The sequence below is a fragment of the Liolophura sinensis genome, chromosome 8, assembly GCF_032854445.1.
Source record: "Liolophura sinensis isolate JHLJ2023 chromosome 8, CUHK_Ljap_v2, whole genome shotgun sequence".
Classification (NCBI taxonomy): Eukaryota; Metazoa; Mollusca; class Polyplacophora; order Chitonida; family Chitonidae; genus Liolophura; species Liolophura sinensis.
In genome coordinates, this window is record NC_088302.1 from 28,375,027 (window position 1) to 28,384,827 (window position 9,801).

The window sequence follows — 9,801 nt, forward strand, 5'->3', positions numbered from 1 at the left end:
CCATCCGGTTTTTGACTTGGATCTGTTACACCATGGACACTGGATACAGCTTTTTCATCCCGGTATGTCTGGTCATCCCGTAATTTCTCAAGCTCCGAATCACCAGCTGTGTCTGCCTTTAGTTGAAGCAATGTGTCAGGTGGAATAACGTGACCATCTGTCGGTCCACTTGGGAGAACTTCCGGCTTCTGAGGCAGCTCATATGGCCGAAATATTTGAGGTATGGGCCAGAAAAAGCCACCCGCTGAATCCACAAAAACAATTAAAAGGCACACAAACATGCCTAAGGAAGTGTGTTTGTTGTTCATTTTGAAGGAGTCTAGATATGTGCATCTAGTCCAATTCAAAAGATAAGTGAAGCGCCTTGGCTGTGTGGTCTTATATAGTCAGATCTCTACGTGGAATACACCTACATTCCACACGAATAACGCGTGTGGTGGCTGCGGTCTGAGGTTCATACGATGTTTACAGTAAACGTCAATGTAATAGGGTGTGTTTGGGTTTGATGTGTTTTGATGTATTGGAGAACCAGGTTTGATACTAATATTTACACACAAGCATAATCAACAATGCATTTGCTCTCCAAACACTGACTCACATATTTACAAGAGACACTTTAGATATCCATGTACCTCTGTGCTTGGCGGAGGCTAACGGGTTATTTTCGAGCAGACGACTTGAGCTCTTTTGGTCTGCGCGGAATACTCTATGGTATGTGTTTTCATACAGAAACCAACAAATGGCGCCGATTTCGTGGTATCATGCGACGACGACTGGACTGGACTATACGTATGAAGAACCACATGAGCCTCTCTGGCTGCATGCTGGTGATACGCCCTTAATACAAACGTACTTCATGGTTCGAAGGTGACAGCAGCATACTTCAACGTGTCGTAACACTCACACGGAGTGCAAAAGACCGATTAGTACGTAACGGTAAGACGGGTTAACACCTTGAACAGGTTAAAAATGAATTACACTTAGCCTGTGTGTTTAGACAATGGTGCTATGGACGTGATTTATATGATGGTAATGTGTGGATATGACTGCTTATATCGATCATTTAGCAAGTGATATTTAAATTAGTAAACAAGGGTAATGGAGAAGTGCAATCGTACATTGCATGAACATTACATGTAGCATTGGTTCCAGATACTGCGTGATACACATATCTTTTGTTGTGTATGATGACCAAACTATTTATGTCAGGGCCAGTTCTTCAAAAGTGAATTAAAAGTTAATTCCAATCTTATGCAAAATAAATTCCTCTTCAGCCTGGGCTAAAGTTAATATTAAGCTTGCTTCCCACTACAGTTTTGAACAACTGGCCATAGAAAACTATCCATTCACCATCAGTTCCCAATTGAGAGCATCACCCAGCTAAACAGGTCTATACAAACGCTTGAACGCTTTTGTTCTTTTCTTCTAATACGTTACGGTTTTTATACAGTTCTGCTAGCAGAACACACAAGCCATTCGCAAGCACTGCAGCGTTAGCGCAGAAAATAGGTGATTTATATATTTTGTACCGATCTAATGCTGGTAAATGTTTTCATTTGTCTTATGTGGGGATTGAGTGTCAACAATCTTGCATACCCATGCGGTCACGACTCCTGAATACCTTTCTTTTTTCAGCGCATCAACGTAAAATGCGATTTGATTGACCACGTACACTCAACAAATTAATCTGTTAAAATTAAAAGAAATCAGTCATCTGAATGATACTAGTTTAACAGATTACGTTTTTGTGTGTGTACCACCATGTTCCCTTTAATTTTAATTTCAGGTATCTGTACGATAAAGTGAGCAAAGGGTTTTAAGGCATTCTTTTTTTAAGCTCTAAGTCAGAGCTAAATTCTTCAAGAATATAAAGCCACGTGAATACCAGACTTGCACTTTGACAGAATTTACTCTTTATAACAGTAGAATTCGTTGAAGATTCAATGGGTCATAGCATGAACCAAAGTTTTTATGAGCACTAATTTATTAGTACTTAGGGGGCCTCCATGGCTCAGTTGGTTAGCACGCTAATGCAGCGTAATGACTCTGGAGCCTCTCACCAATGCGATCGCTGTGAGTTCAAGTCCAGCTCATGCTGGCTTCCTCTCCGGTCGTACGTGGGAAGGTCTTCCAGCAGCCTACGGATGGTCGTGGGTTTCCCCCGGGCTCTACCCGGTTTCCTCCCACCATAATGCTGGCCGCCGTCGTATAAGTGACATATTCTTGAGTACGGCGTAAAACACCAATCAAACAAATAAATGAATAAATATTAACATTTGTTGTAAAATCAAGAAAAAGAAAAGACTATACTCTATAGTTGGATACACCATTAAATACACTTGCCATGCATCCCAGAAAGGAAGAAGAAGAAACTCAATAATATTGCTGTACTGATCACAATCGAATGATTTTATGATTATTATATTTTTTAAATTTATTTACATAAATATTTGTTACCGGTGAAGCTGAGATGATAACAGAGGAGAGAACGTTTTGTCTCCCAAACAAATTGTTGTCAGTATAGTTTGTCCAATATAGACGTTCCCAACGAAGGGTGGATACAGCACATCATTTCAGTGTGAAGCGATTTCACGAATATTCGACCATCTTCAGGGGGGGCTAGGGCTGGAGACATCATCTGTTCATTCATAACCAACCTTTAAAGGATTCCGAAAGTATGCCAGAATCACTCTTTCCCTTGCAGGCAATCATCGGATTCAAGCCACCATACATTACAGCCATGCTACCTGACAGCTAACTTCTGGAGAGACGTTCATGGGTAAGACAATGGAACCGTGACGGAGACATCTCTGGAATATCTTACACCCAGCAAATGAGAAAATAAGTAGGTATAAATACCCGGTAAATCACATCAGATATGATTAGCACAATGTATGCACTGATCAATACAGGCGTTTGATTTGTCATACACTTCATGATTATCCGTATCACAATTTTCACAGTAAAGGATTGGTGTCATCCCATTAAACTACTCTCCACTTTTCTTGTCGGCTGGAAGGATATGTGGGTGGTTCACAGAGCTACCCAGTTTAGCCAGAATTAAAAAAAACAAGACACGGGCTATCGTTGTCTACTTCATTATATGATTTTAGTGCACAAGCCACTTCTGACATCGGCAATCTTCCAAATAACTTTCAAATTATAGAAATACTTTCCTGACCAGTTTCTATGTCCTTTACTTCAAGCAAACCTTTGCTGCATTTTTCTTTTACTCACAAGCGGACAATGTTTTTCATATTTCATCTTCAATTCCATTGTCAAAGTTCAAGGTCACAGACCTTCAGTGAAATAACAAATCGGTCACCGATGCTGTTTTCACCTGAAGCAGAAAGGAGAGATACATACAGTATGTGGTGGTACTCGTGCTGTTTCATGTATGCACTCAGCTAATCAGCTTAAACAAGGCACGGAACCACGGAAGGTAAGAATGAAAAAGAGAATAAAAAATAAATTATTTTAACGTGAGAGCAATTAATTTCCCTCGGCATGCTAAATTCCAAGGCAGGCCATTTCTGGACTGGATCACTAACACGGGGAAAATAACACGCCACCCCACCCCCATCCTCATTCTTCTTCAGGAGAGAAAACAACGATATAGAAACCCACAACCACCCGCAGGTTGCTGCCAGATCTTCCCACGTTCGGCCGGAGAGGAAGCCAGCATGGGCTGGACTTTAACTCACTGCGACCACATTGGTGAGAGGCCCATGGGCCATTGCACTGGTGGAAGAAATTATTATTTCAAGTACGCAGCATCTTAACTCAGTGGTTAAGTGGGTGGAAAAGGAAAAAAAATCCCACGCGTCATCAAAATATAGCTATTATTTCTTTTATTGTCTTTTTTCAATGGCCCCCATTTCAAAATTATGTCCATTCTGCGTTCCGGTAGTATGGTCAACATAATTTTTTTCTCATATTAGGAATACCGTGAACATACCTGAATCACTCCAGTAGCCACAGGCATCGACGTTTGTCCCGTAGATAAAAAATGGTTCTTCTTCTGCCCTTTCGAAAGTACATTCATGACTGCTTTGCGGGTCAACAACCATGAGGTAACCACATTTTCCGGCGCAGTTGGGGCTTGCCTTGTTGATCAGGAATCTCCTCTCATCGCCCGTCTCTCTGGAAGTAACCGTTAAACCGTTTGGGAACGCCGCCGTAATCACTAGTGAGATCATTTCATTGTGCACTGTGTTGATCCATAATGTACGCCTTTGGCAGTATATTTCAGCATTATACGTGCACCATTCGGAAAGAGACCTCTAATTAACGCTGTAAACTGGATTTGGTTAAAACAGAAACCATTAATTCTAAGGAGATTTGAGATTACATAAATATTTACATTTACATCAGTGTCTTCTGGAAACTTGTTTATATCGGATCAGGAGGACTTGGTGGCTTGCTTTAAAAACATTGGCTCCTTCTTCCTTCCGGTACATGTAGCTAGTCTTTTTTTTTCTTAACCTTAGGCACACACTTTTGGAGTTTAAAAATTGAAAGTTACAATTGCTTGGACACAGGGCATTTATATAGTAACCCATGTGTAAAAAGGATTTACATGGTATGTACATAATTACCCTGCCACAGAAAAAGCATCAAACGTTTCAGACTTCAGTTCGGAATATGGGGAAGCGATTAGTCGGTCCCGTGTCATCCAGGTCTCTTTATCAGAGGCGGTGGCGTCAAAATAAAACCAGGTTTTTCTAACTCCAAGAGAAAAGATTTCTACTTTAACCTGAAACACAAGACATCTTTGGATCAACAATAGGCTTCATTCATTGATAAGCATAAATTTCCATGCAAATAAGAAAAGAACAAGATGCCATTAGGCACAAGGTTTTCCTCCTGACTCATAAAAAAAAAAGTTTTGGGACATGCATGTTTGTAACCAATTTTGTAAGGTGCTTAATGGTGTTTTAAGATTATTATCTGCTTCAACGGCCTTGTGATGAATTGTCGTATTGTACATCTCCTATCAATACCAGTGTTACATACATGTTGCAAAAATTGCGGGAAGAACAGCACACAAATCATTACATTCTAAAACTTGTAGAATTAAGGCCGCGATGAAAGCAGTTAGGCACGTTTGATATTATATGTTGGTTAGACACGTTCGATACTATATATTGGTTAAGCACGTTCCATATTATATGTTGATCAACCACTTTCCATGTTATATGTAGGTCAGGTACGTTCCATATTATATGTTGGTTAGGTACGTTCCATATTATATGTTATTTCATCGAGTGTTTTCGATTGGTATGATAGTAGCCTTATTCGTCCGAAAGACTAGTAATCTGTGGGAAGACGTGCGTCATGTAATCTGTGGGAAGACGTGCGTCATGTAATCTGTGGGAAGACAAGGTATAAACATTGGTAAAAGGTTGTGTAGGGCTTAGTCATTTATCTCAGACTGACCCCCATTTGGTTTCATATTGTTGCGGACTAAAACAGGCCTATTATACATATACAATTCAAAAATGTGCAAACTTTGGTAGCTGAAAATAGAGAAAATGGAGCTTATCAATACGGAAACGATTTCCACTTGATCTACTTATTGATTGATTTGAATTTCGATTTACTGCATTGCAACAGAACAATGTTCAATTCAGCGTGGACCGGAATCGTCACTGCACAGGAAAGATCAAAGCACCTTGGCTCCCCCGTATATACATAAAACACTGAATAATAAGAGTTATAGCCGGGTACACACAGGAAGAAGTTTTTCACTGGTAGAGGCGTATTTTGTGAATTTCTAAAAATGCTCCCCGGCTTATTTTGCCCAAGTATCAATCTATAATTATTCTAATACGTGCATGGTTTAAATGATCCTCGAATAGAGATTTGATCTACTTATAATTTATGAAAGAACGCCACATTGCAATGTACTGTGATGGCTCGATCGATACAAATATGTCTTATTCAATAGATGGTGTCTGACATTTAGACACGTACCGTGTAAAGAGTGGAACTAATCAACTAACCGGGACTAATTTTTGTGTTCCGTGCCATCCCAGTCCGAGAAATTCACCGGACGATAACTTGCATCACACAATCTATTCTTCACATCTTTTTGCCATTTCCATCGTCATCATTGTACATTTTGGATTAGTTCTATAATATGCATGCAATGGCAAGATGATATTTGTTTTGACATTTTCGCATGCGGCCAGTGATAATCGATACTGGTGTAAATCAACTGTGGATGCGAGGCATGCGACTATAGGAATTGAATTTAAGTGCTGTTTACATCAAATTGGCGGGATTCAAATTCATTTATACATGTGTACAGTCAGTAAATTTAATTCTGTAATTCAAATGTAAATGTCAATTCTCTGAGTAGTTAATACTTCAACAATATCTGTTTAAGTCCAGCCCATGCTGGATTTCTCTCCGGTTGTAAGTGAGAGACTCTTCCAGCAACCTCGGGATCGTCGTGGCTTTCCCGCCGGCTTTGTCCTCTTTCCTCCCACCGTTGCGCGAGTGAAATATGCTCGGGTACGGCTTAAAACACCAATCAAATAAATATATAAATAAATTTTAAAAAATAACATCGAAAGCACAACCTAGGATAGCCAACATTTTTTTGAAATATTGCTACTGGACATGATAGATTGTGACACGCAGCATTTTGTCACAACAGTAAAATCGAGGAACGTGAGTAGTGATCCTGAAATTTTTATTAGTTTCACACGCTAATTTCTAACACGTTAACTTTTCAGTAGTTTCACATGCTAGCTAATTTCTAACACGTTAACTGGTTGCAAAATATCAGCATTAAAACTTTCCAAACAACGGCTAGGTACAACGACGGACCGAGATTTCTCGACGTCTTTCTTCACATCTAGTATGTAGTGGCTAAAGTTGATCTAGTTTAAGCATGGGTGGATGCTCGCCATATCTTCGTATCCTTGTATATTTGAGCATAAACCAGATATCCCATATTTTTATCTAACGTCAGAGTATTGTCGTAGAAAAAAATTCCCATCCTTACAGCACACGTTGAATTGTGGCGTTGTGATAAAGTCAAAAAGATCAAATGGAGCAATTCAACCACACTCGTAGTCTCATGTCATTGTTAAATCGTGGCAGCAAGGCATTTTGAGTACTTTGTTACCAGTGACATGTTATAAATTGCAAGTTCATGTAACATCATTGCATTTTTCGCCTAATTCTGCCACCCCCATGGTGCTAAGGAGGGTATAAGCTGTTATTAGATGCTTTAGGCAATTACATGAACAGTTAGAACAAAACACTAAATGAAGCCGGATTTCACCGGTTACGTGTGATCATTTGTCAATTATCACACTGTCATCGCCGAACTGTATTGCTATACAGTGTAGTCCATTTATCACATTTGGGACCAATTATTCAAAATGTATGTGGAGATTTAAACCAAATATAACCTATTTATCACATCTGTGACCAGTTGTTCAAAATGTGTGTGGAGATTTAAACCAAATATAACCTATTTATCACATCTGTGACCAGTTGTTCAAAATGTGTGTGGAGATTTAAACCAAATATAACCTATTTATCACATCTGTGACCAGTTGTTCAAAATGTATGTGGAGATTTAAACCAAATAGAACCTTAAATCTGGTTATTGGATGAGACTAATATTAAAATGTAAGCCTGGCTGTGTTACGCACTCTCTCTACGTAAATCTGATTCCAGTTATCGAGGACATCGCCATCTCTGTACGGCATGCTGCTTGTAACCTCCATGGCTTCTGCAGACCTCAAATTCATACTACCACTTATCATCCAGTCATCATAAACATGTCGGGAGTTGCCCTTCACTGCTTTGAACACCATCTTCCACTCACAGCCTAGACCTGAAACAGAAAACCGTTCGTCATTACCACTTACGATTTTGTATGCGTGAGATCGAAGCATTTCATGTTTTATAAATTTAGAGCATGGTAAATCCACCATCGTCTTCTGGGCTTAAATTCTGGAATTTCTGTAAGTCTGTCTTTCTATTTTCTCCACAGCCGTTTATACAATATACTTCACACTTTTCGGGTATATTGCTAACGACCAAGCAAGTGTAGTTTTGAGTATTCAAAAATTGCATATGCAAATAAGGCAATGATGACTTCACAATGAACAGTATGCCGGGTACAGCCGGATGTGTGTGTGGTTCGTGATGACACTGCCTGCAGATAACACTGTGATTGGCATTGTCCATCAGGGAGTGGGAGGACTAAAAAGTTCACAACTGTGGTATGGCAACAATACCCCCAGCTTTCGGTTCTTCCATCAAAAAAAAAACAACAACAACACAGTATAGTAAGCTTTGTTTTCATATTTTAAATTTCAAATCACAACGTCACACGCAGTACATTCTATGAATTCTTATAGGGCCAAACCATAAGGGACAAAAATTTCTGTTGTATATTAATTGAATGACCTTGTCTGCCGCATATTTCTGCGATACACCTCTGTTGGAATCTACAAATCCCCTGTTCAAGGCTGGGTTTGAGCCCGCACCTCGTGTGTCCCAGCGATTAAAAGGCAGGCACCTTAACCACCTGGTCACGTTCCGTTCCCCTGTAATCGTCTTAGATTTAACCGTATGCAAATTTTGTTAGGCCTAATTAATTGGTATTGATGTTCCTATCCCTTTGTTTGCCACTGACAGTCAGGCTATGGAATTATGACGGTCAGTAGTATAGGACAAGCAAATATTAAGAGTGGTTTTCATGAGATGATTTTTCCGTGATGACGTTTTCATTGAGGTAACGTCAATAATAAATTTTAAGTTTTAAAGCCCATTGTACGTTGTCTTCTTTTATAACGCATAGATTGAGATAGGGAGAAGTAAACCTTATCTCACTGCAAAACCGTTTCCAGCGACCAGCTCTCATGGCACAGAACAAGCAACACATGCGTTTAGAAAACCATAACTGCTTTCGAATAATATATCCATAATTTATTGGAATATATTTCTAAATGCCCATTGGCGTCATACCCTCTGGCTGAGTAACTTTTAATACGGACCGCCCTTATCGACAAATACGAGATAAGTCTCTGACCTTACAAAGATGTCAAATTGCACTTGTGGACATGTTGGATCTCTGACAATGGTATTTCATAGTCTCTTCTGGAGTGTTCCATTCACTGTGTGCACAGAGCCATGAAATTCTAGAGATGTCAGAGGTCCAAAATGGCCGCCAGCGCAAGTCATCTTTTTGCTGGATCCATTCAACTTTTAACTGTAATTATTGTATCTCCTTACCTCTGCCTTCGGCAGTTGGGGCTAAGTTGTTACAGTTACACGAACAGACCTCTTGTTGGTAGGGGTAGCCATACATGTAATTCATTCCATTCAGATATGGGTGGGCTACATTTGGTGTCCCGTTATCGCCGTTATCCCCCTCTGCTGGAGTGTCAACATCACTCTCTGCTTCTTCCACGGGGTTTGGCCAGAAAAATCCCTGAGCCGAAATGACAGTTGGGTATAGCACCAAAATCCAGCTAAGACATACAACAGAACCAGACAGTGTGGCCTTCATCGTTTTGATGTGGCTGTAACCTGTGTGTATTATATACTTATATATACTATATAGCTATTGTAGAACCCACGCTAACGTCAGATGTTTACAACGACAAGCAGCCAAAGGACCTTCATCACTGCCAAGTGCTTTTTAAGTGACGCACAAGGGGTGCAGCAAATTCCTAAATGTTTTCCGACATGGCGATCCTTCACAATCGGAGCAATGAGCCAGTTTATCTAAACGCTCATTGCGCTTGCATTCTTAATACTCAGAAACTA